This window comes from Corvus moneduloides, chromosome 3 (assembly GCF_009650955.1).
Source record: "Corvus moneduloides isolate bCorMon1 chromosome 3, bCorMon1.pri, whole genome shotgun sequence".
Taxonomy (NCBI): Eukaryota; Metazoa; Chordata; class Aves; order Passeriformes; family Corvidae; genus Corvus; species Corvus moneduloides.
The window spans coordinates 81,347,480-81,356,819 of record NC_045478.1 but is presented as its reverse complement, the minus strand read 5'-3'; positions in this window follow the sequence as shown (position 1 = coordinate 81,356,819).

The window sequence follows — 9,340 nt, the reverse complement described above, 5'->3', positions numbered from 1 at the left end:
CCAATATGTTAGCTGGATTGATAGTCTTCTCTTCCAACCAAATCCCACTTTTCACCTGACAAACTGGAAAAGGTTTCTCAAAAGTAAAATGTTTCCCAAAAAGTCACAACTAGCAGAATCTGGAATTGCTTATTGTCTCATATAAATAACACCAACTGCACAATTTTCTCTATTTTGTAAACTGCCCTGAAATGCTCTGAGAGCAGGCCACATGGTAGCTAATTCCAGAAAATATATAAAGTCTGAAATAAAATTTGGTAATAAACTGTCTGGTGCAGTCAGGCTGCATCAGGGCACACTCACTATCTCAGAGTCTTTGCCTCTGATTCTCTGTGTGTAATAAAGAAAATGAAGACAAAACTACTTCCTATGGAAATGTAACTAGTTTTCTAAGGCAAAACTATTTCACTAACATGGTTTTGTCTTCAAACCTTTCTGCTCTGTTATTTGAATGCAAATTCCAGCTGTCTTGTAATACCAAGGTCCTTTAACGAAACTGAAGTTGACTGTGACGTGTAAATTAGGTCTTCACGAAGAGTGACTACAAAACTCAACCTCTCACCCTGAACATGAATGATGCCAAATAACCTAGAAGAGAAGCATGCTGTTACTGAAAGCAGGGAGATAAAACAGAAGCTTTATTGTCAGTTATTTGTAATGATGCGAAGGTTAGGGATTAACAGAGTCTGACTGTGATTTGTTCAACTGATAATAAAAATTTGCCTTCATGCAATAGGACCCCCAAATGCTACAGGTGGAGCCAATAGCATTGGGCTTCTGTGTTGTAAAGAAATTGAGGGGGAAAAATAAAGTTAAGCAAGTTTCTGAAAAGCAGCCTCAGCCTGGTTTCTTTCTCTAAATTTAGCCATGATGCTACTTAATATTTCATCTGAAATCCTTGGCTAAATGGAAATAATTTTATTCCAATTGCTCTGCTACAAAGTATTAGTACGACCCCAATATTGGTAATTGGCTTTTGGCAGTTTTATTACAGCTTAGTCAATCTTGTAAAAAAGATAAATATAGTACAAAGCTTACAAAGATGGGTGGTATTAAAATCATTAAAAATTGCAATCATAAATAATTGAATATCTGTGTTGTGTATTTAACTAAGTGGTGTTTGAATTACTTATGTTACTGAGCTCTAAAGTACTGGAAAATTCCCAACAGTTTCTAAGTTAAATACATGATGAACTAAGCATATAAAATCTCACTATTACTTTTTCTGTGTTGTTGTTGTTGTTGTTTTGTTTATTTGGTTGTTTGGTTTTGCTCTGTCCAGTGTACTGGACAGTGGCTTCTGAATATTGCATTATCTAAAGTAAAGTTTCACCTCCTTCTAGCCATTCCAACTGCAAAAACTTAAAATAAATTGCTAAGAAGTTGCCAGTGTGATATATTTTTCACACTCACTATCTAATTTCACAATGACCTATGATGACATGGTGCAGTCAGATTACCATAAAACATTAGGATTGGAACAAGAGCTCATTAGAAGCTCTTTATAACGAAGGCAGTACTTTTACAGAATAACAAAGCAGCAGCTTTTTCTTTCAAAATAGCTAATAAAATTTCCTTCTGAGAAACTGTGATAAATATCTGCAATTTAAGTTTGTGTAATTCTCCCTGATTGACTGTAATGAGTCTCAATTTGTCTTGTAAGCCAAATACTTAATTGCTGTGTTCAAAATGACATCAGGTTATTACAATGTTCAGTATGCCTAAACCGAAAAGTTATTAACTGGCTGATTTGCAAGCCTAAAGGGACTTCAGCATCTCTATTAGGTAATACATTATTTATAATTTAGGGTCATGGAATTAGCTCTGTCTGGCTCTCTGCGGCTTATAAAATAAGCTGCCAGTAATTAAAATTTCCACCATTGACCACTAGTGGCTTCCAGCAGAATTCAGCTGGAGAAGGGGAAATGGATAGAATACTGCTTAGCCAATTTTAAGAGATGGATGAGAAAAAGCATGTGTGCTTCTTGTGAAATTTGGGGGAATTTGGGCATGAAAAGCATAAAATCTCGTTTTATAAAACTCTGCTTCACCTGGCACCTCATTCTGCAAGGTCCTCCCTCTCACCATTTTATTCTGACATTCCCCAGGCACTTGGAGATGTGCTGCTGAGGCTCATCCTCAGCAGCACATCTCCAAGTGAGGACGAGGAGTTTCAGCACCCAGTGCACTCTTTCCTCTCCAGGTAGGTTATTTCCTTCACCTACCAGTTCCTGGGGCAGCTTCCTAAGAGTCCACATCACTTATCCCAACAGGACAAAATTCGTAGCAAAAGACAACACGCATTGTGTTTAACATACAGCTGAGAGTGCTGGAGGTGTTTGTAGGAGTCGGCAAGAGAAGCAGTGGTCCCAGCCACAGGAAAGGAGGTCCCTTGTGCTCTCCCCTCAAACAGGGACAGAGACTTCTTTTTCCCCTCTTGAGCATCCAAACCACTAGACTGGGGGCTTTTTTTTTGCACAGGGCCTCCTCCAAGTCTCTCCTTGTGAAGCTGTGAAGAAAACTGGCTAGATTGCCTGAAGTGGGGAGAAGCCCTGGGTTCTCATCTCTGCCACAAAAACTGCTTCAGCAAATTCTCCAGAGGCCTTTTGTAGCAGCAGAAACCTCTCGGGGGTGACCGGAAGAGTGTGTCTGTGCCATATGACTAAGCAGTACTTATTTACACTAACCAGAGCTGTCTGGGCTCCTGCCAGGAATGCCATACCTGGTTTATCTCAAAAGGCTTAGGAAGGGCTGCACCAGAGCAGCAAGACATTCCTCCTTGCCACCCTGGGAGGAAGCTGGATTTAAGACTCAGTCCAACTATTGCATGAGGCATCTCTCTGCAGCGCCACTTAGTTCACACCATGTAAGCAAAAGGAGCTCAGATGCTTAAACCAGGGGTTTGACCACTACAGGGATCAAATGTTCTATTACCTCCAAAAGCCATGATATTTTTAAACATTTAGACTTTAATTACTTATCCAGGGCTAGGGAGGATGAAATGGTCCTCTGTAGACAGCAAGTATGTGGAAGTCTTATTTAATTTGTGAGACTTAAAATTGTCATCAGATTTCAAGCTGAATTTCACTTGCAGGGGGGATAGTGGCAGAGCTAAGTAAACATACCCCGATTTCCCTGTTCTCCCATCTGCCCAGACAGACCAGGCTATCCATGCCATATTTCTGTTTAAGTAATTGTGGAGGCCCCAGACTGTTAACTGATTTTAAAAATATCCATTTTTCCCATCTTTTTAAATTTATTTTTTGATATTGTTCTTGGTCAGTTGTGAGTGTGTCAGCAAGTCTGTTAATCAGCCAGGCTGGCCAAGAAACAGGTGCCAAACACACAACAAATAAAGGATTAAAAGCTATCCATCAATATGCCTACCTTCTTCCAGACCTGCAGGTTTCCTTGAAGTCGGAATCCTTCAAAGTCATGGGGGGGGGGGGGGGGGGGGGGGAGGAATGGGGAGAGGAAAAAGTTGTTTATTTTGAGAATATTTTGTCCATGAGATTTAATAGATTTTTCTCTCTTAAAATATCTGTGCTTTCAATTACTCTGTGAGATCATAAGCATGGTCCATTCATCCCTCAAGTCACTGAGTATAATGAAGGGAATCGAAGAGAAAACAACACGAGGCATTGGAAATGAGAGGGTAGCTTCTGTCCCAGAGCTATTTTATTACAGTGATTATCTTGCAGTAGGCTTCAGAAATGACAAGCTGCTCACTAAATCTCACAGAATCTGTGAGACTGAAATCTCTGAAGATATCCAGGGGCTGAAGGATAAAAAATAAGTCAGGGCCAGCTGTTACGTATAAAACAACTGCCTCAGTAGGATATGAGTATTCTAAGCCTCAAACATCTGAAAGTCTGCGAGACAACAAAGTGGTTCCCACTTCACACATCAGTCAGCCACTCTCCTGGCTAATAAATCCTTGACAAATGCATACCCCAGGCATTTAGCAAATATCTGTGAATTAGGCTTTATAAGGAGGGGCAGTCGCCTCACAATGTTCTTTTGAACACAAGCCCACAACAGCTGGCACTGGGAATTGTTAGCGCAAATCATCTGGGTATGTGTGGCCTTCATAACTTAACCTATGAAATCTTGGTAAGGAAGATCTGTCTGTGGAAGGCTGATGGGCTAAAATCACAGCAGTCAGGCAACATGACAACTCTTCCAATCTCTGCTAGAAGCACACACAGCTTCTCCACCCTCAGCTGAGCACTTTGGAAAGGGAGAAGTCTCTCCAAGGCTGACAGCAGCAAGTTTTACTCAATACTAAGCAGAAGTAAGTGATCCAATCGCAGGTACCTGCTGGGATGCATCGTGCTCGTTTATAGAGATTGCAATTGCTACAAGGTAACTGCTGTGCTTTTAATTCTTGCTAATTTTGTTTAGCTCATCTCTTCTAATTTGCATGCAGAGCACAGGTCTCTAACATGAACAATTGTGTGAATTATAGGAAAAAAACCTAAGCAAACAGCCTCTTTTCTGGGAAATGAGGCTGTGCTCAGAAAAGTATTTATTTTCAAAACAAAACAGCACTGTGGTATTCTCCAGCTTGCTTAAGAATTTTATAACACCTTAAAATTGTTATCAAGTATGGTCATTTTTGCCTCTTTTGTTTTAGAAAAGATTACTAAAGTATCAGTCCTTTAGACTGAGCATTGCAAATGAATGTCAGCACTGTGATTTTCATGCTGAATGAATTGATGTATTGATTTACACCACCAATCTGTGGCCATGGTTGGGTTTGGCTGCCCCTGAGGTCTATATATTATCCTCCTCCAGTCTGTGATGCTCCAGTGTACTCTGGGGTAAGGAATAATGAAAATCACAGCACAAACACAAAATAATCTGCCTGTCTCCCACATCAGGTCTCACTTAGCCTGTATACTAAACCTCTTATTCTTCAATTTAAATTTCAAAGAAATTTAAATACTTTTTAAAATTAATTATTTGTATCAGCTCTGGGTAATCTATGGCAACCTCATGAAACAGGGAATATTTACAGGAACAGGAGGCATGCAGTGACCCTTGTGAAGGAAGCTGCCGTATCAGCATTACAGTCTGAATTTACAACAAGTACAACCTTCTTCATCGATTGCTCCGTTCCTGGGAAAGCAACTTGCAAAGTCCTGACAATTTCCCTTTGCATCATCAGTACCATCATCAGGCATCAATAACGCTGTTAGCAGTACCATTAACCTTCTGTGGCCTTGGCTTAACAGTGCTCAGTGCCAGATCCAGAGCACAGCTGACTGAAGCACAACCACACTAGAAGAGGCGCCCAAATTCAAGAACCCATTCCAATCAAAATCCCCCTTCCCAACCTGCTGCTTTGCAGCTGTAGATACGTAGCCTGTCCTCCTCTGTGGGATTTGATGTGCAGCGTATTGATGTGCTGCACGGACACTGCAGTCCTGCCCCAACTCTTCTCCTTCCAGTCAGCAGCAGCTGGGGCAGCAGCACAGCCCAGCACTCCCAGCCACTGAGGGTGCAGAGCAGGGACACAGCCAGAGACCAGTGCCACCTCCATTCTGGCCTGCAGAGGTAGCTCTGCCTATCCCTTGGGCAACAGCAACCAACTGCTGCCCCCACTAAGAATAAGAGTGATGGAGAGAAGTCCCCTCTGCTTTGCCCATCTCCTGTTGCAGTTGGCAGTGGCAGAGCAGTTGCCTGCTGGTAGGGAGAGACAGATGTGCCCCTAAGCACAATATGCATGCACATGGGTAGCTACCCCATGAAACTGAGCAGAAGCTGCACTTTCCAATCTCCTATTCTGCCCCACCATAAACTTGGCTGAAGCTGGGCTCCTGTGCAGCTGAGAAAGGCTCAGGACATGAAGAGACCAAAAAACAAGACACAGAAACGAACCTGCCCATGCACCATGAAGAGGGGCTGTCCTTGAAAAAGGGACACACCCCCATGCTCTAATCTACATGCCAAGGGATGCTCAAGCACTTTGCATGAGAGAGCACATGGACAAAGGGTATAAACAAGCTATGTCCCTTTGTGGAGTTGACTAGTGTTTTAAACCACCAAGACTGCACACACATCTCTGCTGGAATTTAGTTAGTTTATTCAATGATGTAGAAAAGAACACAGGACCCATCATCCCCAGGCTGTGCTGAATTTTCAAGGCTGACAGAATTTATATGACATAAAGAAGTGAGTGACACTTTTCAGAACTGAATTTTATGGCTCCCTATATACCTTTGTTTACTTCTTGTATTTAAACTGCCTTAATCCAACACTTGAAATTGTTAAATATTCTGATGGAAAGCAACTGACAAGGCTCACAACTGGCTGTGAGCCATTGCTAGAGAGAACACAAAGGGTGGACATGATCTTTCGTCTAAAGTGGTGATAGCATTCATTCACCTGCTCTCCTAGCTGCCCACATACAGACCTTAAAGCATCCCTTAAATGTATCACTTAAAACTTCATCATGTCTTGGCACATCTCTGTATAAAAATCAGCCAGTAGCTTTTAAAAGACATTTGAATCTTCCTAGAAGTTAGGCAGGTGGGCTTGCCAAAATATATATGGTTTTATTGATACTACTGAAAAGTTCACTATAGAAAATTTAAATATTTAATGTGGAGTAAAAACTACATGGGTGTGGTTTTTTAAGGCAAACACAGTACTTCAGGTATGTCCCTTTAAATGGGACTTCAGAGTACGTGAGGTTACTTTAGCCAACCTTTACTTTTTCTCAGTCAATTTTTACTCAGCTGCAGCCTGCATGTTTTATCCCTCCCTCATTCTGGATTATGTTATTTTCTTCTCAAAGTTTTAAAACTTATCAGATCCTTCACATTTCTTTTATTTGAAAATGAGGTTGAAAAATGCATGGAAGCGTATCTACTCTGCTGCAGAGTTTGGTCATGTATGACTCTCGTGTGTATCTGCTGACTCCCTTTGGCAAGAGACAAGAGCTCCCTTTGAGCTTCTCACTGTGAGGGCTGTTAGTGTCTGTGTCATCTGCTTGTAAAGTTTGTATTTATAGTTACTGGCTTTTCTTAAATGAATGCATTACACTTCAACTGCAGAGAACTCACACTCATGTATATTTTACCTCCCTAGGCATTATTTGGCATGATAAGATATATTTCAATATATTTTAATATATTTAATATCATTTACCCTTCAACTAAAAAAAAAATTAGAACATTGATTTGATCTTCCATTAAGGTTATCACACAGAACCATACAGGATCAACTAGGTTGGGAAAGCCTTTGAGATCATTGATTCCAACCTACAACCTAACACCACCTTGTCAACTAGACCACGGCACCAACTGCCACATCCAGACTTTTCTTAAACACCTCCAGGGACAGTGACTCCATCATCTCCCTGGGCAGCCAGTGCCCAATCACCCTTTCTGTGAAGAACTTCTTGATAATGTCCAACCTAAACCTCCCCATGTGCAGCTTAAGCCTGCATCCTCTTGTGCTGTCGCTGTTGCCTGGGAGACCAACCCCACCTGGCTGCAATCTCCTCTCAGGCAGTTGTAGAGAGTGACAAGATCTCCCCTGACCCTCCTTTTCTCCGGGCTAAACAACCCCAGCTCCCTCAGCCTCTCCTCATACAACGTGTTCCAGACCCTTCATCAGCCTTTTTGCCCTTCTCTGGACTGACCCTAGCATCTCAACATCCTTCCTAAACTGAAGGGCCCAGACCTGGACACAGCATTTGAGGCATGGCCTCAACAGTGCTGAGTAGAGTGGGACAACCACTTCCCTGGTCCTGCTGGCCACACTACTGTTGATACAGGCCAGGATGCCATTGGCCTTCTTGGCCACCCACGCACACACTGGCTCATGTTCAGCTGCTGCCAATCAGTATCCCCAAATCCCTTTCTGCCTGGCCACTGTCCAGCCACTCCGTCCCCAACACGTAGTGCTGCAGGGGGTTGTTGTGACCAAAGTGCAGGAACCGGCACTTGGTCTTTTTAAACCTCCTATCGCTGGATTTGGCCCATCAATCCAGCCTGTCCAGGTCCCTCTGCAGAGCCCTCCTATCCCCCAGCAGAGTGACACTCACCCTCTGCAACTTGGTGTCATCTGTAAAGTTGCAGATGGTGGACTCAACCCCTTCATCCAGATCATCCATAAGCAGGACTGGGCCCAACAGAGATTCCTGGGGGACACCACTGGAGACTGGCTGCCAACAGGACTGGGCCCAACAGAGATTCCTGGGGGACACCACTGGAGACTGGCTGCCAACTGGATGCAGCAACCATCATCACCACTCTCTGGGCCCAGCTGTCCAGCCAGTTCTTAACCGAGTGAAGAGCGCACCTGTCCAAGCCATGGGTTGCCAGCTTTTCCCAGGCGTATGCTGTGGGAGATGGTGCCAAAGGCCTTGCTGAAGTCCAGGAAGACAACATCCCCATCCGTCCCCACATCCACCAGGTGGGTCACCTGGTCATAAAAGGAGATCAGGTTGGTCAGACAGGACCTGCCCCTCCTAAATCCATGCTGGCTGGGTCTGATCCCTCATCTGTCTTGTAGATGCCGTGTGATGGCACTCAAGATGACAATGCAATATGTCTTTGCAAGAACCAGTGCTACCATTCATTGCTTCCAAGTTTTTGTTTCTAATACTGCATTTCATGTTTTCACAGTAATATTATTCTAACAAAGAGATGGCTCCTTGAGCCACAACTGTCTTTCTTTGAAACACAATTTGAGACACACAGATCAACACAGAACTGTGGGGAAGTTGTCATCAAAATTTGGTTCCCTCTGGAAACATCCAACTTTGTGGCATATTACTAAACATTATGGGGTAGAGATGCACTATTGCCAACATCTGTACTTTTTACTGAAAATCCTGTAGTATTGTTTCATCTATAAAAAGCTGTTTCTTGAAACAAAGTGATTACGTGACTATCTTGTTTTCATATAAAAGTGCAGATGCACATGCAGTAATGCTGAATGCTCAAATACAACTAAAAATTAATAACAACATATTTCTAGGGCCTAACATTCTCCTATACTAACATGTAAGCTCTAGCATTGGTTGTTCCTCAAGACTGCATGGAGCTACTGCCACAAAAATAATCAAAGAACAGGTAAGGCTACAAATACAGTCTCCCTGGGATCTATTAGGTAGAGGAGCTCAAACTTGAAGAACATTATTCCTTCACTAAGAAGTTATGCAGAAGTTGTCTTTGGTCCACCGTGATCCCTCAGTGAGGAAAGGTTCAACACCTCAGAGGACATGATCTCTGTTCTGCACTTGTGGAGAGCAATTATGCAAGGCAGCAGGTATTACATCTGGGAATAGACCTTCACACAGGTCTCAAGAGTTCTTTTTGTTTAC